Source organism: Glycine soja, chromosome 13, assembly GCF_004193775.1.
Source record: "Glycine soja cultivar W05 chromosome 13, ASM419377v2, whole genome shotgun sequence".
Taxonomy (NCBI): domain Eukaryota; kingdom Viridiplantae; phylum Streptophyta; class Magnoliopsida; order Fabales; family Fabaceae; genus Glycine; species Glycine soja.
Window position 1 is genome coordinate 7,049,028 of NC_041014.1, and position 25,919 is coordinate 7,074,946.

The 25,919-nt window shown below is 39.1% G+C and overlaps 1 non-coding gene across 1 annotated transcript; it reads left to right on the forward strand.

Moving 5' to 3' along the window:
• The first annotated feature begins 15,192 nt into the window (after positions 1–15,192).
• On the forward strand, positions 15,193–15,299 carry LOC114382878. Its single transcript, XR_003660336.1, has one exon. It is a non-coding gene; the product is annotated as a small nucleolar RNA R71 (small nucleolar RNA).
• The last annotated feature ends 10,620 nt before the right edge of the window (positions 15,300–25,919 follow it).

Below are 25,919 nucleotides of genomic sequence, written 5' to 3' on the forward strand. Positions count from 1 at the left end.
TGTCCAGGTCATACTCATCTTCTTCTCCTTCATCATTGGACACGAAAGCCAGATTCTTGCTCTTCTTTTCAGCCCTATCCGAGAGTCCTAGCTCAAAGGTTTGAAGGGAACCAATGAGTTCATCTACTCTCATGTTGCAAATGTCTTGGGCCTCCTCTATTGCAGTGACTTTCATGTCAAATCTCTTAGGCAAGGATCTGAGGATCTTTCTCACCATCTTTTCATCTGTCATTCTCTCTCCCAAGGTAGTGCAAGCATTGGCAATTTCAAGAATGTTCATGTGGAAGTCATGAATACATTCTTCCTCCTTCATCTTCAGATTTTCGAATTTTGTAGCCAAGAGTTGCAATCTGGACATCTTCACTTTGGAGGTTCCTTCATGAGTGGTTTTCAGGATCTCCCATGCATCTTTGGCCACTGTGCATGTGTTGATCAGTCTGAAGATATTCTTGTCAACTCCATTGAATAGAGCATTCAAAGCTTTGGAGTTTCCAAGTGCCAATTCGTCTTCTTCTTTAGTCCAGTCTTCTTCTGGCTTCAATCCATCAGTGGGCTTTCCTTCTGTGTCCAGCATCTTGGGATGTTCCCAGCCTTTGATGACAGCTTTCCAGGTTCTGCTATCCAGTGATTTGAGGAAGGCCACCATCCTTGCTTTCCAGTATTCATAGTTGGTTCCATCCAGAATTGGTGGTCTGTTCACTGGTCCTCCTTCTTTCTCCATGTTCATCAGAATTTATCTCCCTAGGTCTCACTCAGTGATTTCGAGTGCCCGCTCTGATACCAATTGAAATTCTAATACTGGGGACAGATGTCGTACAGGATGTCACGACATCACGCTTCAAAACATGCAGATTGTGTTTGACTGTATGAACAGATTAAACAAGTAAATAACACAAGAGAATTGTTAACCCAGTTCGGTGCAACCTCACCTACATCTGGGGGCTACCAAGCCAGGGAGGAAATCCACTAAAATAGTGTTAGTTCGAAGATCTAACAGCCACTGTTTACAACCTTCTCACCTAACCACTACCCGTGCGACCTCTACCTAAGAGCCACTCTTAGATATGAGAACCCCGCTCACTCCCTCTCAATCACACTCCCGTGTTTACAATTAAATCAAAGACACACCAGAGATTGCTCTCTGAACAATAGAGATCAACTCTACACAAACTACAGAGATCAACTCTACACACTAGAGATCAACTCTACACACTCAGGTCCAACACTTGATGTTAGGGTACCATCAAGGTGGCTCACAAAACACTCAAGTCCCAAAACTCACAAAATAACTCTTCAATCCCGGACTTGGTACAGAACTCGTGCAGCCTTCATGTTTATATAGCAGTGTGCGTTTCTGGGCTGCAACTACTTGTGCTGGATGAGATCTATCATTTTCCTGAAAATCTGCGCTTAAAGATCTAAAAGATACAGTTTGATCTTTTAGTTTTTATCTTTAATCTTTAATCCCTGAACGAACTCTTCTACTTTGAAATTCGAACTTTAATTATCTTTTAATTCGTTCCTAAAGATAGATCGTCTAATCTGTTGCTAACTGCACAATAATCTGTTAAAGAGATAACAGATTTATGTGTCCAGTATTTTCGGGCCGGATGTCAGGACATCGTGTCCGACATCGTGAATCCTGCAGCTTCATTTGACTTTTATCTTGCCTTGTGCATTGTGCAGCACCTCCAGTGTTTTCGGGCAGGATGTCCAGGACATTGTATCCGACATCGTGGATCCTGCAGCTTCAATTCTTCATTTGACATTTTATCTTGCCTTGTGCATAGTGCAGCCCGATCTTATTCCTTGACATAACGTTGGACATCTTGTGCAGCAACTTCCAGCTTTCCTTCATTGTCTAAGTGCTTATGTTTTAACAAAATCTTAGCCAATCTTTTAAACACTCAGTAGAGCTAAGCACTAACAATCTCCCCCTTTGGCAAATTTTGTCTAAAACATACTTAGACACTTCCTGAGCAGGTACGAGCAGTTATGCAAGTGGGATCAGCAACTTCCATTATCAGAGTAATCAAGCACAGTGGAATTGGTAATGGCGACAGCAAAATTCTGCAAGTTGCAAGTCGTTTCCAGGATGTCAAGACATCTCACGTGACATCAGCTTTCTGCTCCCCCTGTCTCCATGCTCTTACTGCAGCAACTTCTATCAGCTACTAGTCTTTTCCAGGATGTCAAGACATCTCATGTGACATCAGCGTTCTGCTCCCCCTTACTGCAGCATCTTCTATCAGCTACTATTACACCAGTCATCATCAGCAGCAGCAGTCTCCCCCTCAGGATCATATACATACAACTCCCCCTCAAAATCATGAATCATGCATACATCGTATCCTACTTCTCAAAATCATACATCATGCATAACACTACTATTGCATACATAGTATCCTACTACTCAAAATCATGCATGATAATACTATTACTCCCCCTTTTTAGACAGAATTTGACAAAAGTAGAATGCATGAACTTAAAGTGCAAATATTACAGACCAATAGTAATCAATTGTTCAAAGGGACATGCCCCTATAGCTAGTAAGAGGCAAAAATAAAGGTCTGATGGTCATGGGGTGGCTTCAGAATCATCATCATCCGATTCTGTATCCTCTGCTGCATCTTCCTCTTCCTCAGCTGCCTCTTCTTCTTGCTCAGCTGCTTCTTCTTCCTCAGCTGCTTCACCATCATCAATGCCACTGTCTGTGAGTCTTTCGATCAGCCGTTCCAGCTCCATTTTCTTCTTTGTGGTGGCTTTGATGGTTGCTTCCAGCACCTTGCATGTGTCCTTGAGTTCAGCAATCAAGGCATCCTTGGATACAGCACCTGAAGCAGCAGCTTTCCCTGATGTCGAGACAATGTCTGGGACATGTGTCCCCTCAAACAGTTTGTAATGCAGGGATAGAGGAGATTCTCTCTTCATCACAGAGTCAATGTTGTTTAAGATATTGGGATGTTGACTCAACATAATGCCACACAATACAGTTGGGAAGGCAATGGGTAACTTGACAGCAAACGATTCTGAATGCTTAACAGTTTGATCAAAAATATAGTTTCCAAAATTAAATTTGGACTTGGTTCCAACAGCATACAGAAATTTACCCAAACCTGTGGCAACAGTGGAAGTGTGATTGGTGGGTACCCAGTTTGCAGCGCCAATCCTATGCAGAATTGCATACTTCACACTCAGCTTCCCTGCAGAAAGCTTCCCTTTCTTTGGCCAATGCTGGACCTGTTTGGCAGTGATTTCCTTGGCAATTTGATGCTCAGAAACAGTAATATCCACCACTCCATCTGTTGGTCTGCCCAGGTATTTGTTGATTACAGCAGGGGAGAATCTAACACACTTTCCTCTGACAAACACTTTCTGGTACTCATCACTCTTTCTGTTTGTTATGTCAGAGGGAATGTTGACAATGAATTCCCTGACTAGGCTTTCATAACAATCTCCCAACTTGGTGACAGTTTTCATCAGTCCTGCTGCCTTGATGAGGTCCATGGTCTCCTTGCAATCCAAGGCATCTCTTCCCAGTTCTCTTTCAACCGCAAGTCTGCGTTGATACACATATTTCCACTTTTCAACATTGCCAATGGAGTGGAAAGAGATGTTGTCCAATGGTGCATCAGGAACATTTCCAGGCACCTTTCTCCCAGATTTCTTGGCCCTCTTTGATGTCGAGACATCTAGTTCGACATCATCATCAGAATCAGATGAGGAAATTTCTTTCCTCTTCTTGGAGGGGATTGCAACTTTGCTCCTTCTGGATTTGGTAGGAGTGATTGGAGTGCTCTTCTTCTGGGTCATAGTTTTGATTCGTCCAGACCTCTTAATGGGGGTTTTCCCTTTCTGGGCCATAGTAGAGCTAAGCACTAACATTACTATTGCTCCTGAGGATCAGGAAAAGACCACATTCACCTGCCCCTTCGGCACTTTTGCCTATAGGAGGATGCCTTTCGGCCTGTGCAATGCCCCTGGTACCTTCCAGCGGTGCATGATTAGTATTTTCAGTGATTTTTTAGAAAATTGCATAGAGGTGTTTATGGATGATTTCACTGTATATGGATCCTCTTTTGATGGTTGTTTGAATAGTTTGGAAAAAGTTTTGAATAGATGCATTGAAACTAACCTTGTTCTAAATTTTGAAAAATGTCATTTTATGGTTGAGCAAGGTATAGTTTTAGGCCACATTATTTCCAATAAGGGTATTGAAGTAGATCCTGCAAAAATTTCTGTTATTTCATATTTGCCTTACCCCTCTTGTGTGCGAGAGGTGCGATCTTTTCTTGGTCATGCAGGATTCTATAGGCGCTTTATAAGGGATTTTAGCAAAGTAGCCCTTCCATTGTCCAACTTGTTGCAAAAGGAGGTGGAGTTTGACTTTAATGACTGATGCAAAGAGGCTTTTGATTGCCTCAAAAGAGCGCTAACTACCAACCCCATCATCCAGGCACCCGACTGGACAGCCCCTTTTGAGCTTATGTGTGATGCATCAAATTATGCATTGGGGGCTGTCCTTGCTCAGAAAATTGATAAATTGCCCAGGGTGATATACTATGCTTCTAGGACTTTTGATGCTGCCCAAGCGAATTATACTACTACTGAGAAGGAGCTTCTAGCCATAGTTTTTGCTCTTGAAAAATTTTGATCTTATTTGCTTGGTACCCGCATTATTGTTTATACTGACCATGCAGCTTTAAAGTACTTGTTGAAGAAGGCTGATTCTAAGCCTAGGTTGATCCGATGGATGCTCTTGCTCCAAGAGTTTGACTTGGAGATTCGTGATAGGAGCGGAGCACAAAATCTAGTTGCTGATCATTTGAGTCGGATCGAACGTGTATCTGATGCAGATTCACCTATTCGGGATGATTTCCCGGATGATCATTTGTATATACTGTATAGTATTTCTGACTCTCTTTCTACTCCCTGGTTTGCTAATATTGTCAATTATTTAGTTGCTTCTGTTTTTCCTCCCTTAGCATCTAAGGCCCAAAAAGATAAAATTAAAAGTGATGCTAAGCATTTTATTTGGGATGACCCCTACTTGTGGAAATTGTGCAGTGATCAAGTCATTAGACGGTGCATTCCAGATCATGAGACTGACTCAGTCCTGCAGTTTTGTCATTCTTCCGCACCGGGAGGTCATCTAGGTGTTCAAAGGACAACTCGCAAAGTGCTTGATTGTGGTTTTTATTGGCCCACCATCTTTAAAGATGCGTGGAAGATCTGCAGCACTTGTGAGAAGTGTCAGAGAGCAGGAAATACACTTACATGGCGACAACAAATGCCTCAGCAACCTATGTTATTCTGTGAGGTGATTGATGTTTGGGGTATAGATTTCATGGGCCCTTTTCCTGTCTCTTTTGGTTATGTTTACATTCTCCTTGCAGTTGACTATGTTTCAAAATGGGTGGAAGCCATGCCCATTAGAACTAATGATGCTAAAGTTGTTGCAGATTTCGTCAGATCTAATCTGTTTTGCAGGTTTGGAGTACCTAAAGCAATTGTTAGTGATCAAGGAACCCATTTTTGCAACAGGACAATGCATGCCCTGCTTAAAAAGTACGGGGTGGTACACAGGGTGTCCACACCATACCACCCCCAGACCAATGGACAGGCAGAAATTTCTAACCGAGAAATCAAGCGAATTTTAGAGAAGATTGTGCAGCCAAGCAGGAAAGATTGGAGTACCAGACTTGATGATGCTCTCTGGGCGCATCGGACTGCCTACAAAGCACCCATAGGAATGTCTCCTTATCGGGTTGTCTTTGGAAAGGCATGTCATCTTCTAGTGGAAATTGAGCACAAAGCTTACTGGGCAGTGAAGACTTGCAACTTCTCTATGGATCAAGCTGGTGAGGAAAGAAAGTTCCAACTGAGTGAGTTAGATGAAATCCGCCTAGAAGCCTACGAGAATGCCAAGTTCTACAAAGTAAAGACCAAAAAAATTCCATGATAGCATGATAGTTAAAAAAGACTTCGTGGTTGGGCAAAAAGTGTTATTGTATAATTCTAGGCTTGGACTCATGAGTGGTAAGTTGAGGTCTAAGTGGATTGGTCCTTTTGTTGTTACTAATGTTTTTCCTTATGGTACAGTTGAGATCAAAAGCGACTCCACAAACAAGAGCTTCAAGGTCAACGGACATCGACTTAAGCCATTCCTCACGAACCCTTCTTTAGTGGACGTAGTGGTGGAAGAGACTTCCTTACTCCACCCTACTCTTCCTCATGACTTAGGGAGTTTTTCTTTTCCTATCTCCTTCTTTGCTTTTATTACACTTGTCCGATTCTCTTTGATGATTTAATTGTTTTTAATCTTTTAATTGTGCTACATTGAGGACAATGTGTTGTTTAAGTATGGGGGGGAGTGTTCTTTGGTTTTGCTAGTTTTGTTGGTTTTGTTAATTTGTTAGTTGTGTTAATTTGTTAATGTTGTTAGTTTCGTCGGATTTTTAGTTTAATATTTTCGGTCAATTTTGTGTGCACGTACGACTTTGCATGTTTTTCTTTGAATTATAGGATATGTTCAAGAAATGGGTAATTGTTTTGAAAATAAAAGTTCATGACATTTTGTGACTTGAAATCCTTGATTCTTCTCTACATGTCATGATAGTTTTGAAAGCTCAATTTGAAAGTGATGAGTTTACCTTTGTGAGAATTTGAGCCATCCATCATCATAATCATTTGGTGTGTTTTGCCCCATTGATTGTTTGCACAATAGCCTTGGCTTGATTCTTGTTGATGCGTCCCAATTCACATGCATATTTGGAAATGATTGAGGCAATTTTGTTCTTATAAGCTTCTAGCCAAATGGACTTACCTTGAATTAATTCCTTTGAAGCTCACTACAAGCCTTAAGTGAAAAACCATGATATCACCATATCCTTAAGGAATTTTGGAGCTTTGGAATTGTTTTGGGAATAAGTGTGGGGGGTTTTTGTTTCATTGGACAACTTGTTTTGTTGGCTATGCTTCATGATGTATTTTGGGCCATACTTGATGTACATTGTATATTGGTTAAATGTTGGACATGCTGAATGAAATGTTGTTTCTCAAAGGCTATAGAGTAAAAAAAAAATCGGAAAAAAAAATTTGAAAAAAAGAAAAAGAAAAGCAATAAAGTTGAGTGAATAAGATCTTAAATGGCACAAGAATGATGAAACTCTTGGTTCTACTCTTCATGTTTAAATTTTATCTTTACTTCTTTTTATTTTCTTATTTTTTTCTTAATATGCACTTATTCCCCATTGCTCCTCTATTCCTTTGGGATTTAGCCACTTATTCCATATTTCTCCATACCTTGTCCTTGGCCCCATTACAACCTTAAAAGACCTTTTGATCCTCATGTGCTTGTGTTTGTGGGTTGATTGTCAATTTTAGAATCTTGCCAAGTCTATGTGGTGTTTGCTTTCATGGGTGCTTTGAGGGTAAATAGTAGCCTAGACACTTGAGAGATAGAGTGTATATCTTGTGAGGCTTTATCACTTTTCATTCTTGAGCTGATTAACTATTTTGCCATGATTAGGTTGCTTGGATGATTTTCATGAATGTCTTGACTTTTTGGATCTCCTTATGTTAGATGTTACCCATTCCTTTCATTCCTTGATGTTCATTGAGAAATATATGAATGTTTTTGTTTGTCTCTCTTTGATATCCTTCGATTTTGTTCTTTGTTTCATTTTGCCCAGGAGTGCAAAAGGCTAAGTATGGGGGGTTTTGATGTGCCATCATTTTCTTCTATTTTCTAAACCCTTTTAGCACCATTTTAATTATTGATTGGTCTTAATTGTCAATTAATTAGGCAGTTTTATTATTTGGGCTCATTTAGCTAATTCGATGTTTTTAATCTAATTTCAGGAATTAATGAAACATTGGGCTTAATCCGGATTTTGGTTGTGGACTTGAAGAGGGCAAATAAAGCAGCGCTTACCTTAGTTAATTTCTAATTAGGAAATTTCACAATTTTATTTTATGTTGTTCAGTGTTTATTTCGTTTTGGGTCAGAGTATTGTAATAGGGCCCAGTGACATTGAGTGACTCCTTTTAAATAGCTGCCTTGGGATTCGTGCAGGGCATTCTGTTATGCTATTTTCATTATTCGGAGCTTTGGTTTTAGGTTTTCACGTTTTTCTGTTCCCTTGTTACGGTTTTCGTTCTTAATGCAAATTTCCGTTTTCTGCTTCTAATTACGAGTTCATTCTTGCTTCTTCTTCTACTTTCATTTACGTTTCTGTCTCATTTACATTTCTGTTCATTTACGTTTCTGCTTCATGTTTCATTTGCGTTTTCTGCTTGAATCCATGGAAGGGTAGATTTTCTGGTGTTGTTTCCTTTTGAGGACGAAGCCCAACTCTCTTTGAGGTTTCGCTTGTAATGTGGTTCCCTTGCAGTTCTCCCTTCACCAGTTATCCCAAATTCATGAATATTAATCAGTGCACGCTTCGTGTTCGATTAATTGCCTCTGAGCCTAACTTGCGTTCATGCTTAATGGACGAAGGGCTAACTGGTGTATGTGGTGCCTAATCACGTATTGACAACCCTAAGTTGATTTTCGCTTAGTAAATTGAAATAGTGTTGGATTAAGTGGTTGACTGTTAGGGACGAATTCTCCATAACCTAGGATAAGAGAATGGCTTCTGAATCAAAGGAAACAACCCATTTTTAATATTAGTAGTTTCGTATTCTAGTTTACTTGTTCTGCTCTTTAATCACAAAACAAACAACCCCCCCCCCAATCGTTACTGTTACTGCAAGTATATTATGAACAATTGGTGTGTCACTGCTCGTTGGGAAACAACTTAGGATCACTTCCTAGTTACTGCATTTTCATGTTTATTTGATTCGGGTACGGTCTCGATCAGTAACATCTAACATAAGGAGATCCGAAAAGTCAAGACATTCATAAAAATCATCCAAGCAACCCAATCATGGCAAAATAGTTAATTAGCTCAAGAATGAAAAGTGATAAAGCCTCACAAGATATACACTCTATCTCTCAAGTGTCTAGGCTACTATTTACCCTCAAAGCACCCATGAAAACAAACACCACATAAACTTGGCAAGATTCTAAAATTGACAATCAACCCATAAACACAAGCACATGAGGATCAAAAGGTCTTTTAAGGTTGTAATGGGGCCAAGGACAAGGTATGGAAAAATATGGAATAAGTGGCTAAATCCCAAAGGAATAGAGGAGCAATGGGGAATAAGTGCATATTAAGAAAAAATGAAAAAAAAATAAAAAGAACTAAAGATAAAATTTAAACATAAAGAGTAGAACCAAGAGTCTCATCATTCTTTTGCCATTTAAGATCTTATTCATGCAACTTTATTGCTTTTCTTTTTCTTTTTCGATTTTTTTTTTTAGAATTTGAGAAACAACATCTCATTCAGCATGTCCAACATTTAACCAATATACAATGTACATCAAGTATGGCCCAAAATACATCATCAAGCAAAGCCAACAAAACATGTTATCCAATGAAACAAAAACCCCCCACACTTATTCCCAAAACAATTCCAAAGCTCCAAAATTCCTTAAGGATATGGTGATATCATGGTTTTTCACTTAAGGCTTGTAGTGAGCTTCAAAACAAGGAAAGGGAAACAAGGCTCAAAAGGGCTATCAAAGGAATTAATTCAGGGTAAGTCCATTTGGCTAGAAGCTTTTACGAACAAAATTGCCTCAATCATTTCCAAATATGCATGTGAATTAGGAAGCATCAACAAGAATCAAGCCAAGGCTATTGTGCAAGTAATCAATGGGGCAAAACACACCAAATGATTATGATGATGGATGGCTCAAATTCTCACAAAGGTAAACTCATCACTTTCAAATTGAGCTTTCAAAACTATCATGACATGTAGAGGAGAATCAAGGATTTCAAGTCACAAAATGTCAAGAACTTTTATTTTCAAAACAATTACCCATTTCTTGAACATATCCTATAATTCAAAGAAAAACATGCAAAGTCGTACATGCACACAGAATTGACCCAAAATATTAAACTCAAAATCCGACGAAACTAACAACATTAACAAATTAACACAACTAACAAATTAACAAAACCAACAAAACTAGCAAAACCAAAGAACACTCCCCCCCATACTTAAACAAAACATTGTCCTCAATGTAGCACAATTAAAAGATTAAAAACAATTAAACCATCTAATAGAATCGGACAAGTGTAATAAAAGCAAAGAAGGAGATAGGAAAAGAAGAACTCCCTAAGTCATGGTGGAGGAAGAGTAGGGTGGAGAAAGGAAGTCTCTTCCACCACTACGTCCACTAAAGAAGGGTTTGTGAGGAATGGCTTAAGTCGATGTCCATTGACCTTGAAGCTCTTGTTTATGGAGTCGCTTCTGATCTCAACTGTACCATAAGGAAAAGCATTAGTAACAGCAAAAGGACCAATCCACTTAGACCTCAACTTACCACTCATGAGTCCAAGCCTAGAATTATACAATAACACTTTTTGCCCAACCATGAAGTCCTTCTTAACTATCATGCTATCATGGAACTTCTTGGTCTTTTCTTTGTAGAACTTGGCATTCTCGTAGGCTTCTAGGCGGATTTCATCTAACTCACTCAGTTGCAACTTTCTTTCCTCACCAGCTTGATCCATAGAGAAGTTGCAAGTCTTCACTACCCAGTATGCTTTGTGCTCAATTTCCACTGGAAGATGACATGCCTTTCCAAAGACAACCCGATAAGGAGACATTCCTATGGGTGCTTTGTAGGCAGTCCGATGTGCCCAAAGAGCATCATCAAGCCTGGTACTCCAATCTTTCCTGCTTGGCTGCACAATCTTCTCTAAAATTCTCTTGATCTCCCTGTTAGAAATTTCTGTCTGTCCATTGGTCTGGGGGAGGTATGGTGTGGATACCCTGTGTACCACCCCGTACTTTTTAAGCAAGGCATGCATTGTTCTGTTGCAAAAATGGGTTCCTTGATCACTAACAATTGCTTTAGGTACTCCAAACCTGCAAAACAGATTAGATCTGACGAAATCTGCAACAACTTTAGCATCATTAGTTCTAATGGGCATGGCTTCCACCCATTTTGAAACATAGTCAACTGCAAGGAGAATGTAAACATAACCAAAAGAGACAGGAAAAGGGCCCATGAAATCTATACCCCAGACATCAAACACCTCACAGAATAGCATAGGTTGCTGAGGCATTTGTTGTCGCCATGTAAGTGTATTTCCTGCTCTCTGACACTGCTCACAAGTGCTACAGATCTTCCATGCATCTTTAAAGATGGTGGGCCAATAAAAGCCACAATCAAGCACTTTGCGAGCTGTCCTTTGAACACCCAGATGACCTCCCGGTACGGAAGAATGACAGAACTGCCGGACTGAGTCAGTCTCATGATCTGGAATGCATCGTCTAATTACCTGATCACTACACAATTTCCACAAGTAGGGGTCATCCCAAATAAAATGCTTAGCATCACTTTTAATTTTATCTTTTTGGGCCTTAGATGCTAAGGGAGGAAAAACAGAAGCAACTAAATAATTGACAATGTTAGCAAACCAAGGAGTAGAAAGAGAGTCAGAAATACTATACAGTATATACAAATGATCATCCGGGAAATCATCCCGAATGGGTGAATCCGCATCAGATACACGTTCGATCCGACTCAAATGATCAGCAACTAGATTTGTTGCTCCGCTCCTATCACTGATCTCCAAGTCAAACTCTTGGAGCCACAACATCCATCGGATCAACCTGGGCTTAGAATCAGCCTTCTTCGACAAGTACTTTAGAGCTGCATGGTCAGTATAAACAAAAATGCGGGTACCAAGCAAATAAGATCAAAATTTTTCAAGAGCAAAAACTATGGCTAGAATCTCTTTCTCGGAAGTAGTATAATTCGCTTGGGCAGCATCTAAAGTCCTAGAAGCATAATATATCACCCTGGGCAACTTATCGATTTTCTGAGCAAGGACAGCCCCCAATGCATGATTTGATGCATCACACATAAGCTCAAAAGGGGTTGTCCAGTCGGGTGCCTGGATGATGGGGGTGGTAGTCAGCGCTCTTTTGAGGCAATCAAAAGCCGCTTTGCATTTGTCATTAAAGTCAAACTCCACCTCCTTTTGCAAGAAGTTGGACAGTGGAAGGGCTACTTTGCTAAAATCTCTTATAAAGCGCCTATAGAATCCTGCATGACCAAGAAAAGATCGCTCCTCTCGCACACAAGAGAGGTAAGGCAATTGTGATATAGCAGAAATTTTTGCAGGATCTACTTCGATGCCTTTTTTTGAAATAATGTGGCCTAAAACTATACCTTGCTCAACCATAAAATGACATTTTTAAAAATTTAAAACAAGGTTAGTTTCAATGCATCTATTCAAAACCTTTTCCAAACAACCATCAAAAGAGGATCCATATACAGTGGAATCATCCATAAACACCTCTATGCAATTTTCTAAGAAATCACTGAAAATACTAATCATGCACCGCTAGAAGATACCAAGGGCATTGCATAGACCGAAAGGCCTCCTCCTATAGGAAAAAGAGCCGAAGGGGTAGGTGAATGTGATCTTTTCCTGATCCTCAAGAGCAATAGTAATTTGCATATAACCAGAAAAACCATCAAGGAAACAGTAGTGAGATTTACCTGCCAGGCGTTCAAGCATCTGGTCAATGAATGGCAGGGGAAAATGGTCCTTTTTGGTAACCTGGTTCATCCTCCTATAGTCAATGCAGACTCTCCAATTGCTCTGCACCCGAGTAGGAATCAGCTCCTCCTTCTCATTTTTTATCACTGTGAGGCTGGTCTTCTTCGGGACTACCTGGACGGGACTCACCCATTGGCTGTCGAAGATAGGATAAATGATTCCAGCTTGCAAAAGCTTGGTTATCTTCTTCTTCACTACATCAAGATTCACCGGGTTGAGTCTTCTCTATGGCTGTCTTACTGGTTTAACTCCATCCTCTAAATTTATTTGATACATACATGTGGATGGGCTAATACCAGGAATGTCCGCCAGGGTCTAGCCTATAGCCTTCTTATGCTTCTTGAGAATAGACAACAACTTCTCCTCTTGCTCATCAGCAAGGGAGACAGATATGATCACTGGAAAACTTTTGCTATCAACCAAGTAAGCGTATTTTAAATTTGATGGCAGAGGCTTCAATTCTGGTGTGGCTGGCTGGATAGTGGTAGAAGGAGATGGTTTCTCAGCCTGTACCTCATAAAGAAAGTCAGAGGTATGTGTACTTCCTGAAACATGGTTAGTCCTATCTGACTCTATAAAATCAATCTCGAGAGGTAAAACACCACCACCAGACATACAATCAATATCACTTTCAGATTCACTCTCAGCATCAAATTCAAACATATGATCAAGTACAATTTCAGACTCAATGCATGAAGAGTGAGAGGCATGCATATTAGAATAAAGATCAGTCATGTATTCATCAACAACATGGTCAATTATTTTAGCACGAAATATAGAAATATCTTTAGATGGGTATTTCATAGCATCCAGAATATTAAAATGAACAATTATATCACCAAACTCCATGGATAGTGTGCCTGCATAAACATCTATCTTAGTTCTAGCAGTTTTCATAAAGGGTCTGCCTAGAATGATGGGAACTGATCCTTGAGAAAATCCATCCTCCATATTCAAAATATAAAAATCAACAGGGAAAATCAGTTCACCAACTCTAACTAAGACATCCTCTATGAAACCAACAGGATAGGCAACACTTCTATTAGCTAAATGAATTACCACATCAGTTGACTGCAAGGGACCTAGAGATAGAGAATTAAAAATAGACAGAGGCATAACACTAACATAAGCTTTTAAATCTAGCATGGCATTGTCAAACTTACTATTCCCTATAATACAAGGTATGCTGAATGTACCTGGATCTTTACATTTTTCAGGAATTTGGGGAACAGATTTACAAATCAATGCGGAGACATTTCTGTCCATGCTAATTCGTTCACTTTCTTTAAGCTTCTGCTTATTAGTGCACAGTTCCTTCAAGAATTTAGCATATCTTGGAATTTGCTTTATTGCATCCAACAGGGGTATGTTTACCTCTACTTTTCTAAATGTTTCCAAGATCTCTTTCTCTGCCTCTTCCAATTTTTTGTTGGGAACTGCTCTTGGAGGGAATGGAAGAGGGATGTGCTGCTTCTGCAAATCAGAATTACCAGTGGAAGAAGATTCACCTGCACAAAAATTGTTAGGTAAATTTTTGTCATCACCTTTTTCTGGAGTAGAGTGACGTTGGGCAGGTTCATTTGCAGATGAGAAAGGTGCTACAGGTTGAGGTCCTTGACACTGCTTTCCCGACCGCAATGAAATGGCACTGACATTTTTGGGATTTTGGATAGATTAAGAAGGCAGCTTGTCAGGATTCTGGGATTGTTGTTGATTTAATTGTGTAGCCAATTGTCCCATCTGATTAGGTAAGCTTTGAATGGAGGTTCTGGTCTCTTGTTGAAACTGCATGTTTTGCATAGTCATTTGCCTCACAAGTTCTTCGAGGGAAGGTTGCGGAGGGGCCTCAACTGTTGGCTGTTTTTGGGGCTGTTGCTGTTGTTGGATTGGTGGAGGAATGCATGGTCTGCTTGGGCCAGCAGCATTTTGGAAGGAAGGAGCAGGCTGCTGTTGTTGTTGTTGAGGGCTAGACCATCTGAGATTAGGGTGATTCCTCCATCCATGGTTGTATCTGTTGCTGGAGAGGTCATAATTGTTCTGTTGTGGTTGATTTTGCTGCTGAGGTTGAGGAGGTCTATTGTAAATGTTTGCAGCATAAGCTTCAGGCTGCTCAATTGCTCCAGGTTGCTGCATGGAAGGGAAAAGGTCTGTATGGTGGTCAGCAGAGGAGCACAAACCACAGACTCTTGCGACAGGTACAGATTTCTGATTCAAGGCCAGCTGGGTTACCAGGTTAACCAATGCATCTAGTTTGCCTTCAAGCTTCTTAGTTTCGGATGATGCAGCTGAGTTTGTAGCTACCTCATGCACTCCTCTAATGACTATAGCATCATTTCTGGCGCTAAACTGCTGGAAGTTGGAAGCCATCTTCTCAATTAAATTTCTGGCTTCAGCAGGAGTCATGTCTCCAAGGGCTCCACCACTGGCAGCATCTATCATACTTCTCTCCATATTACTGAGTCCTTCATAAAAATATTGGAGAAGAAGCTGCTCTGAAATCTGATGGTGAGGGCAACTGACACATAGTTTTTTAAATCTCTCCCAGTATTCATATAGGCTCTCTCCACTGAGTTGTCTAATATTTGAGATATCCTTCCTGATGGTTGTGGTTTTGGAAGCAGGGTAAATTGTTTCTAAGAATACTCTCTTAAGGTCATCCCAGCTCGTGATGGACCTTGGAGCAAGGTAATACAACCAGTCCTTTGCCACTCCCTCTAAAGAATGAGGAAAAGCCTTCAGAAATATGTGATCCTCTTGGACATCTGGGGGTTTCATGGTGGAGCAGACAATGTGAAATTCTTTCAAATGTTTGTGCGGGTCTTCACCTGCAAGGCCATGAAACTTTGGAAGCAAATGGATCAGTCCAGTTTTAAGAACATATGGGACATCCTCATCAGGGTATTGGATGCACAAGCTTTCGTAGGTGAAATCAGGTGCAGCCATTTCCCTTAGAGTCCTCTCACGGGGTGGAGGTTGTGCCATGTTCTCATAATGTTTAAAATCAGAATGCTCAAAATTATAATGCTCAAAATCTGGATGTTCAAAATCACCAATAACAGAATGCACAGATTCACCAGTAATGGAATGCTCAGGATGATCAAAAGGTATAAAATGATGCCTAACTAATCTATGAAATGTCTTATCTATCTCAGGTTCAAAGGGTTGTAAGTCAGATGGATTGCCTCTAGTCATACACTACATTCAGCATGCACAACTAGTTGCCTTGTCATGTAAATAAAGGTGTAGGTTTGAACTACAGCTACCCTCAAATGATATCCAAATGAATTGAAATTTTGTGAGCAACCTTATAAAATGATGAGAAGTAGCACAAAAAATTTCAGACAAAAATTCAAAGTCTAAAAATGGTAGGTTGAGAAAAATAAGTGAATAAAACTTGAAAAATAAAAAACTTTTGACAGAATCACTTTTTTTGGACGATGGAGACCTCAGCCAGCCTACAGCAAGCTGCCATGGCGTAGGAAATTTTTTTCTACCCCAAATACGTATATAATAGTTGCGAATCTGATAACCGGAGCAAAAATTATGGCTGTTTGAAGTTTTGACAAAAACAAAATTTGCTACTTTTTTTGGAACTTTCAAATCTGACCAAACTAAAGGCTCTAGCTATTTTTCCCACAACATATAGATTGAAAGAAGTTACCACAAAAAAATTCAGCCAAAAATAACAACCCTAGCTACTAAAACAAAAAATCCCAAATAATTCAGCATGGGTGGTCGCTAAAATCCGTCGCTACATGATTTCTATTACTACTCTGTTTTGCCGCAAGCAATAGTGGTCGCTAAGTCCGTCGCAAAACACTATTCACAGCAAAACACCCAAAACTGAAATAGGGGAAGCGCTTAATAGGAAAACTAAAACAGAACACACACTAAACAAAATACCAGGACACTAAACAACACTAACACACATTCTAACACAATACTAACAATTAAACATAAAACACGAAAGAATTAAACACACAACACTAGTTATTATGAACCTTTGGACACTGCTCCCCGACAATGGCGCAAAATTTGATCGAGGCCGTACCCAAATCAAATAAACATGAAAATGCAGTAACTAGGAAGTGATCCTAGGTCGTTTCCCAACGAGCAATGATAAACCAAATGTTCATAATATACTTGCAGTAACAGTAATGATTGGGGGGGGGGGTTGTTTGTTTTGAGATTTAAAGAACAGAACAAGTAAACTGGAATACGAAACTAATAATATTAAAAACGGATTGTTTCCTCTAATTCAGAAGACATTCTCTTATCCTGGGTTATGGAGAATTCGTCCCTAACAGTTAACCACTTAATCCAACCCTATTTCAATTTACTAAGCGAAAATCAACTTAGGGTTGTCAATACGTGATTAGGCAACACATACACCAGTTAGCCCTTCATCCATTAAGCATGAACGCAAGTTAGGCTCAGAGGCAATTAATCGAACACGAAGCGTGCACTGATTAATGTTCACGAATATGGGTTAATTGGTGAAGGGAAAACTGCCAGGAAACCACATTACAAGCGAAACCTCAAAGAGAGTTGGGCTTCGTCCTCAAAAGGAAACAACACCAGAATATTTAGCCTTCCATAGATTCAAACAGAAAATGTAAATGAAACATGAAGCAGAAATGTAAATGAAACAGAAACGTAAATAAGACAGAAACGAAAATGAAAATAGAAACGTAAATGAAAGTAGAAGAAGAAACAAGAACGAAATTGTAATTAGAAGTAGAAAATGGAAAATTGCATTACGTGAACAGTAGCATTAGAACAGAAAAATGTAAAACCCTCAACAAAGCTCTGAATAATGAATAGCATAACAGAATAGCAATGCACGAATCCCAAGGATGCTATTTAAAAAGAGTCACTCAAAGTCACTGGGCCCTATTACAATACTCTGGCCCAAAACGAAATAAACATTGAACCACATAAAACAAAATTGCGAAATTTCCTAATTAGAAATTAACTAAGGTAAGCACTGCTTTATTTGCCCTCTTCAAGTCCACAACCAAAATCCGGATTAAGCCCAATGTTTCATTAATTCTTGAAATTAGATTAAAAACATCAAATTAGCAAAATGAGCCCAAATAATAAAACTGCCTAATTAATTGACAATATGGACCAGTCAGTAATTAAAATGGTGCAAAAAGGGTTTAGAAAATAGAAGAAAATGATGGCACATCACCTTGTTAGAGAGCAGGCGGCTCACTTTCATGGAGACATCAAATGCCTCAACAACCCATGTTATTTTGTGAGGTGTTTGATGTCTGGGGTATAGATTTTATTGGACCTTTCCTTGTCTCTTTTGGTTTTGTTTATATTCTCCTTGTTGTTGATTATGTTTCAAAATGGGTGGAAGCCAAACCCACCAGAACTAACGATGCTAAGGTTGTTGTGGATTTTGTTAGATCTAATTTGTTTTGCAGGTTTGGAGTCCCTAGAGCCATCATTAGTGATCAAGGCAACCATTTTTGCAACAGATCCATGTATGCCTTGCTAAAAAAGTATGGGGTCATGCACAGAATTTCCACACCTTACCACCCCCAAACTAATGGGCAGGCTGATTTCAAACAAGGAGATAAAAAGGATCTAGGAGAAGATTGTGCAGCCGAACAAAAAGGATTGGAGCACTAGGCTGGATGATGCTCTTTGGGCACATAGGACTGCCTACAAAGCACCTATAGGAATGTCTCCTTATCGGGTTGTCTTTGGCAAGACATGTCTTTGAGCACAAGGCGTACTGGGCTGTAAAGACCTGCAACTTCTCTATTGATCAGGCTGGAGAGGAGAGGAAGTTGCAACTAAGTGAGCTAGATGAGATCCATTTAGAAGCCTATGAGAATTTCAAATTCTACAAGGAGAAGACCAAGAAGTTCCATGACAACTTGATAGCTAAGAAGGACTTCGTGGTTGGATAGAAAGTTTTATTGTATAACTCTAGGCTCGGACTCATGAGTGGTAAGTTGAGGTCAAAGTGGATTGGTCCTTTTGTGGTGACTAATGTTTTTCCTTATGGTACAGTTGAGATCAAAAGTAAATCCATAGATAGGAGCTTCAAGGTCAATGGACACCGGCTGAAACCATTCCTCACAAATCCCTCCTTAGTGGATGTAGTGGTGGAGGAGACCTACTTACTTCACCCTACTTCTCTTCCGCCATGACTTAGGGAGTTTTCTTTTTCTGTCTCCTTCTTTACTTTTATTGCACTTGTCCAAATTTATTGATTGTTTTGATTGCTCTTGATCTTATGATTGTGCTACATTGAGGACAATGTGTTGTTTATGTGTGGGGGGGGGGGATTTTCTAGGTTAATTTTATTAGGTTTTTCTAGGTTAATTTTGTTATTTTGGTTTTATGTTTTGTGTACAACATTGCATGTTTCTCTTTGAATTTTGGGTTATGTACAGGTAATGGGTAATTTTTTTTGAAATAGGAGTTTCTTGGCATTTTGTGAATTGAAATCCTTGTTTTTCTCTACATGTCAAGTTAGTTTTGAAAGTTCGAATTGGAAGTGATAGGGGGGGGTATGTTTCATTAGATGATATGTTTTTTTTGTTGGCCATGCTTGATGATGTATTTTGGCCATGATTGATGTATATACATATATTGCCTAATTGTTGCTTTATTTTTCAAATGCTTTCAAATGCTACTGTTCACGTTTAAAAAAAATGGAAAAAAAAAACGAAAAAAAAAACAGAAAAAGAATGAAGTTGAATAAATGAGGTCTTGGCTTGAAGACTTGGATTGGTTTGAGGACTTGGTTGATTTTGTTTTGGGTTTACTTTTATGCTTAATTCTTAATTTCGGTTTTGGGTTTACTACTTTTTCTTAGTTCCCACTTATTCCTCATTGCTCCTCTATTCCTTTGGGTTTTAGCTACTTATCTCATACTTTCCTCTACCTTATCCTTGGCCCCATTACAACCTTAAAAGACCTTTTGATCCTCATGTGCACGTGTTTGTGATGTGGTTGTCAATTTTAGAGTCTTGCCAAGTCTATGTGGTGTTTGTTTTCGTGGGTGCTCTGAGAGTAAACAGTAGCCTAGACACTTGAGAGATAGAGTGCATATCTTATGAGACTTTATCACTTTTCATTCTTGAGCTGATTGACTACCTTGCCATGTTTGAGGTGCTTGGATGATTTTCATGACTTTCTTGATTCTTTAACTCTTTACGTGTTGGATGTTGCCCATTCCTTTCATTCCTTGAGATTCATTGAGAAATATGTAATTGTTTTTTTTGTTTGTTTGTTTCTCTTTAATGTCTCAGGATTTGTTCCTTGCTTTGCTTTTTGATTTTTCCCAGGAGTGCAAAAGGCTAAGTGTGGGGGGATTTGATGTGTCATTATTTTCTCCTATTTCTTAACCCTTTTTGTTACCATTTTAATTACTGATTAGCCTTAGTTGTCAAATTAATTATGCAGTTTTATCATTTGGGCCTACTTGACTAATTTTGTGTTTATAATTTAATTTCAGGAGAATTATTAGCAATTGGGCTTGAATATGGAATCGGGCTTGGACTTGAAGAGAGCAGACAATTTTATTTTATCAAATCTTATCTTATCCATATTTTATTTCATTTAGATTTTATTTCGTCCAGATTTTATTTCATCCAATCTTATCTTATCTTGTCCATATTTTATTTTATTTCGTTTATGGGCTTGGACTTAAAACAAATTTGTAAGCTTTGGGGCTGAGAACCTATATAACAACACCAGGGTTTTAGTTTTGAGAGTTTTTGAGAGGAGAATAATTTCAGGGTTTTAGAATTCCAGTTTTTACTGTTCACATAGAATAAAATTTGTTTTCTACAATTTCGTTTCTGCTTCAATCTACAATTTTGTTTTCTACTAATTAATGGAAGGCTAAGTCTCAAGCGTTGTTTCTCTTGAGGATCAAGCACAACTCTCTTTGAGGTTTTGTTATTACTATTGAATTCTGATCAGTTTTTCCTCTTCACCAATTACTCTGTATTTGTTGCTATTAATCCATGCATGCTTAGTGCTTGATTAATTGTCTCTACGCTTAATTTATGTTCATGCTTAATGATCAGTTTCGTTCATGATTAATTGGTGTATGTGTTGCTTAATCACATAATGGCAGCCTTATGTTAATTTTCGCTTAGTAATTTAATTTAGGGTTGAATTAAGTGGTTGAACTGATTAAGGATAAATTCTCATAACCTAGGATAAGAGACTTGCTTGTGAATCAAGGGGAAACAACATGTTTTAATTTTGTTATTTTCTAATTCAAATTTTCTTGCTATTTAATTTACAAAAACAACCCCCCCCCCCAATTCGTTACTGTTTTATTACTATCTGTTATGAACGTTTGGTTGACCATTGTTCATTGGGAGACGACCTAGGATCACTTCCTAGATACTGCATTTTTAATGTTTATTTGATTCGAGTATGGCCTCGATCAGTAGCAAAAATACATCACAATATATATATATATATATATATATATATATAGGTAGCAAAAATACCTCACAAAATACATATGTGTTTAGGTAGCAAAATACCTCGGATACGCATGCATGTAATTTTATGTAGCGAAAATACTTTGAGTATTCTATTTTTGCTTTAAAATGGCATTTCCTTATAAACTAACTTTGCCAACATGTCTTCACCGGAAATAGTTCTGAAGAAGCTCCCCGCGAAGAAGTCCAGGAAGGGCACCACTGAAGAGGGTTCCAGTGCGGTCCCGCAAGCCGACACAGACTTCGACAGACACTGATTCCAGAGGTGGGGACGAAGCCCAGGGGGATGAGGACATGGCCGACCTGTTTGACTTCCTTGGAGGAAGCAAAGTCCTACGGCCGGGATCACCAAACTTGTGATTGTCTTCATTACCTTTTATTGTGTTATTTCCCCTGGATTTGACATTATCTGCTTCCAATTATTTTGTCCATTGTGATTAAACTGAACATGTCGTTATTGCTTTCAGTTATATGTTGCATTGTGAGTAATTTTATCGCTTCTAGCATATTGTCGTACATACACTATGATGGTTTGTCAAAAACTCCAAAAATAGAAGTCGTGTGTCTTTCATTCGCATGCCTTTTTGATGAGTTGTAAATCTCAGATATCAACCGTGCCCGGGTTGCAAGCTGTTTTTAATCTTTTGTTTAAGAAAATTGATTGAAAAAATGGCCAAAAAAAATAACAAACAACAACAAACAAAAACGAAAAAAATATTTTTTTGACTAAAAAGCCAGCACGCTTTGAAAAGAAATAACTGTCAGTTTTTCTTTGAAAAAAAATTCATCGATCAAAACACAAGTGGTTTTTGGAAAAAAAAAATGTGTGTGTACACCACAAGGGTAAATGCAATGAAAGTTTTCTCGAATGCCTGAAATGGGCTCGGATGTGCGCATAAATTAATAAAAGAGTATCTTTTGGAAACACTAGGTTGAGTTAAATAGGAAAAATGAATCCTAAGCCTTAGTTTTACATGGCCACCAAACTTGATGGTTGAGTGTCCACATGGGGGCGTGCATGATCAGTTTTGCATAAATTTATGAATCATCATTGTTACATGTGTGTCATGGAAATAATGTGGGGCATTCCCTTATCCTTGAACCGCTTACCAAACAAATACCCTGACATATGTCATGTCTGGCCTTCCGTAAGCCTTTTGGGCCAAAACCTCAACCCTTCGGCCATAAGCCTTGACCCAAGATAGGAACTTTTACCCTAACCCTCAAAAGGAAGAACAGAAGGGTCTCCCAAGAAAGAAGCTTCATTTACTATTAAAGCTGTGAATGCAATTCAAAAAGAAAAAGAAAATCCCCGATCAAAGATTGGAGGAAAACAAAGGAAAAAGAAAGATTCCCGATCAAAGATCGGAAGAAAGCAAAAGAAAATATATAGAAAGGTCGTTGGACCACACAATATCTGAATAATGTACAAAATTGTCACAAGCAAGAAAGAAAAGAAAAACAACCATGACTTGAGACGCATGAAGCAATCCCCTTCTTTGTTACCAACCAAATCTTTGTGCTCGCATCTCTTTCACACCGTGCCAAAAGAAAACAGAAAAGGAAAAGGCTGAAATGGTCAGAGCCAAATTTCCCACCAAAAACACCATTCCCGAAAAAGTCATGTTAGTCCATGATTGCGCATGTTATCTTTGATTTGATAGGAAATGATTTGCAAAGTCAAGTCATGACATATCTATGGTTTGGAATTAGGATAAAACACTTGCCTGTATGAGATTTATACACTCTAAGTGGTTTTACTCTATTTTCAAGTGGACCCAGTGTTTCTTCTAAATGATCGTTTAGAAATGAAATGCTAATATCCTAAATCTCATTTGTGGTTATTTGAAAATTTTATCAGCATACTTTCCTTCCCCAATAGACACATTGTTTTTCTTCAAAATATATGTTGATCTGATCGGTTGGAGGTTTGTTTATTTGCTAAAGCGTGTTCACATTTTAGTGAAAGAACACTGAGGCTACTTTAGTCTCCCTTCGTCATCCAGCGACAGCAAGTCCTATGACACGCAGAGACCAATATGGTCATCTGCTCCCTTTGTCGAAGACTCGATGTCTATCGACCGAGACTACTTTAGTCTCCATTTTCGTCATCCAGAGACAGTAAAGTTTGATGACACGTAGCAACCAACATGGTCGTCTGCACTCTTTGTAGAAGATGCGACGTCCATCGACTGAGACTACTTTAGTCTCTCCTTTTCGTCATCCAGAGACAATCAAGTCTGATGACACGTAGCGACCAACATGGTCGTCTGCACCCTTTGTCGAAGACTCGATGTCTATCGACTGAGACTACTTTAATCTCACTTTGTCATCCAGAGATGACAAGTCCGATGACACGCGGAGACATCTCATGGTTATCTGCACCTTTGCTATCCAAAGACGACAAGTCCGATGGCACACAGAGACAACATATGGTCATCTGCCACCTTTGTCATCCAAAGATGGCATCACCTTTGTCATCCAAAGATGGCAAGTCTGATGACACGCGGAGACAACATATGGTCATCCTTCCACAACTATTGTGTCACTGTGTATGTACCAGTTCTTCTTTGTGAGCATGCCTTTTAAAAATTTGGCATAAAGTGGCATCTGTTGGAGAGCTTCTCCAAAAGGCAAAGTAATCTCCAACTTCTTGAATATGTCAAGAAATCTGGCTAAGTGTCACTTTTTTTCCTTCTTGGAAGGTACCAATGGATATGGTACTTCCTTGCCTTCAGCTGAAGTAATCTCTCACTTTTTCTTTCTTGAAACCTCACTCTTGCTCTTCTTTTTCTCCTCATCAACCTTCTCTTTTTCTTTTTCATTTTTATGATTTTTTATTTTTCTATTTCTTCTTTTTCTTGTTCTTCCTTCATCTTTATTCCTATTTCACTTTCTTTTATTGGTGTCTCTCTCTCTTGTTGGTCTTCTTCGTCTTCCACAACCTCCTCAAGTCCAATAAGATCAGAAACTGGTTCAGTGCCGGCTCAGCTGCCAGCTATTATTTATATCCCTCTACCTTCTCTTCAGCTCTACTTTCATCAGCCTGAATTGCCATTCTGCTCCTTGTCATTACAGCTTTACATTCTTCCTTCGTATTTTTCTCAGTGTTAGCACTAAAGTTGCTTGACGGCCTATCCGCTAATTGTTTTGCCAGCTGTCCCACTTGGACTTCAAAATTCTTTATGGCAGACTCTGTGCTTTTATTGTTTGACATAGATACCTGCATAAATTGAGCTAGAGTCTCTTCCAGCTTTGTTGTTTGATCATAGAGACTAGGCCCTTGCTGTTGTGGCCTTATAGATGGACCACCCTGGTCTTTGTTGAACTGGTTTCCAGGGTGATTCCTCCACTGTCCCTACTGTGAGTTATATGACTGGCCATGCTGAAATCCCGAATATCCACCTGCATTGAAATTTTGTCTTGGCTGATTCCCCATATAATTGACTTCATGAGCTGGTTATTCATTGGAGATAAAGCAGCCAGAATTGTGAGCTCCACCACAAATGGCACACCCTGCAACCTGCAAAATAGTAGATGGTAAAGATTGCACAGAATGTATTTGAGTTGGCAACTTACTTATTGTTTCGGTCGATGCTTCCAATTACTTGGACAACAACTTCTTCTATGCCTATAATGCATCTTGTGATGTAAGTTCCAGAAGACTTTTCTTTGTTGGTACGTGGGCTCTATCTCTGAGAATGGCAATGTCACGTGCAGCCATATTTTCAATAAGATCCATGGCTTCTTCAAGGGTTTTCAACTTTATCCTTCCCCCAGCAGAAACGTTCAATAGCTGGTTGGACTATGGCCTTAACCCATCAATAAAAATGTTGATCTGAATTGGTTTGGAAAATTCATGAGTGGGTGTCTTTCTCAATAGACCACGGAATATTTCTAAGGCCTCACTCAGGGATTCATCTGGAAATTGGTGAAAAGAAGAGATGGTTGCTTTTCCTTCTGCAGTCTTAGACTCCGGGAAATACTTCTTCAGAAATTTCTCAACCACTTCATCTCAAGTCATAAGACTGTTGCCTTTGAACGAGTGAAGCCACCTCTTAGCTTCTCCAGACAATGAGAATGAAAACAAGCTTAATCGAATTGCATCTTTAGGCACACAAGCCAATCAAATAGTATTGCATATTTCAATGTAAGTGGCTAGGTGTATGTATGGGTCTTCATTTGGTATTCCATGAAACATATTATTTTGAATCAGCTATATCAAAGAAGGAGGATATGTAATTGTTTGTGCCTGAACCTCTGGTTGTGCAATGCTGGTGAAAAATTGTGGCACACTTGAACTTGAGTAATCTTCTAGGGTCACTCTCCTTGGCTTGTCAGCCATGATAACTTCTTCTATTAAATCTATATGAGATTGCCCTGGAATAGGAAAGCTAGAAATGCCTCGGAAGATCGAGGTTCTTCTTTTGGAGTTGATGTTGCTTCTAAGTCCTGCAAAAATTTTCTAATTCTCTTTGTGTTGCGCCTCCTGCAAGTAGCGTTAATCTCCAAATCGATGGGGATCAAATCACCTGTAGTAGATCTTCTTTGCATACAAGAGAAACATAATAGTAATTATCCAGTTCAAAAGAAAAATAAAATGTGCTGTAACTAAAATATGAACAAAAAGATTCAATGAACCAAAGAGAAAAATATAAAGCAGTGCTGTAAAATTGAACTGAACTCTTCTAATGAATTAAGTTCCATGGCAACGGCGCCATAAATACTTTGTTGG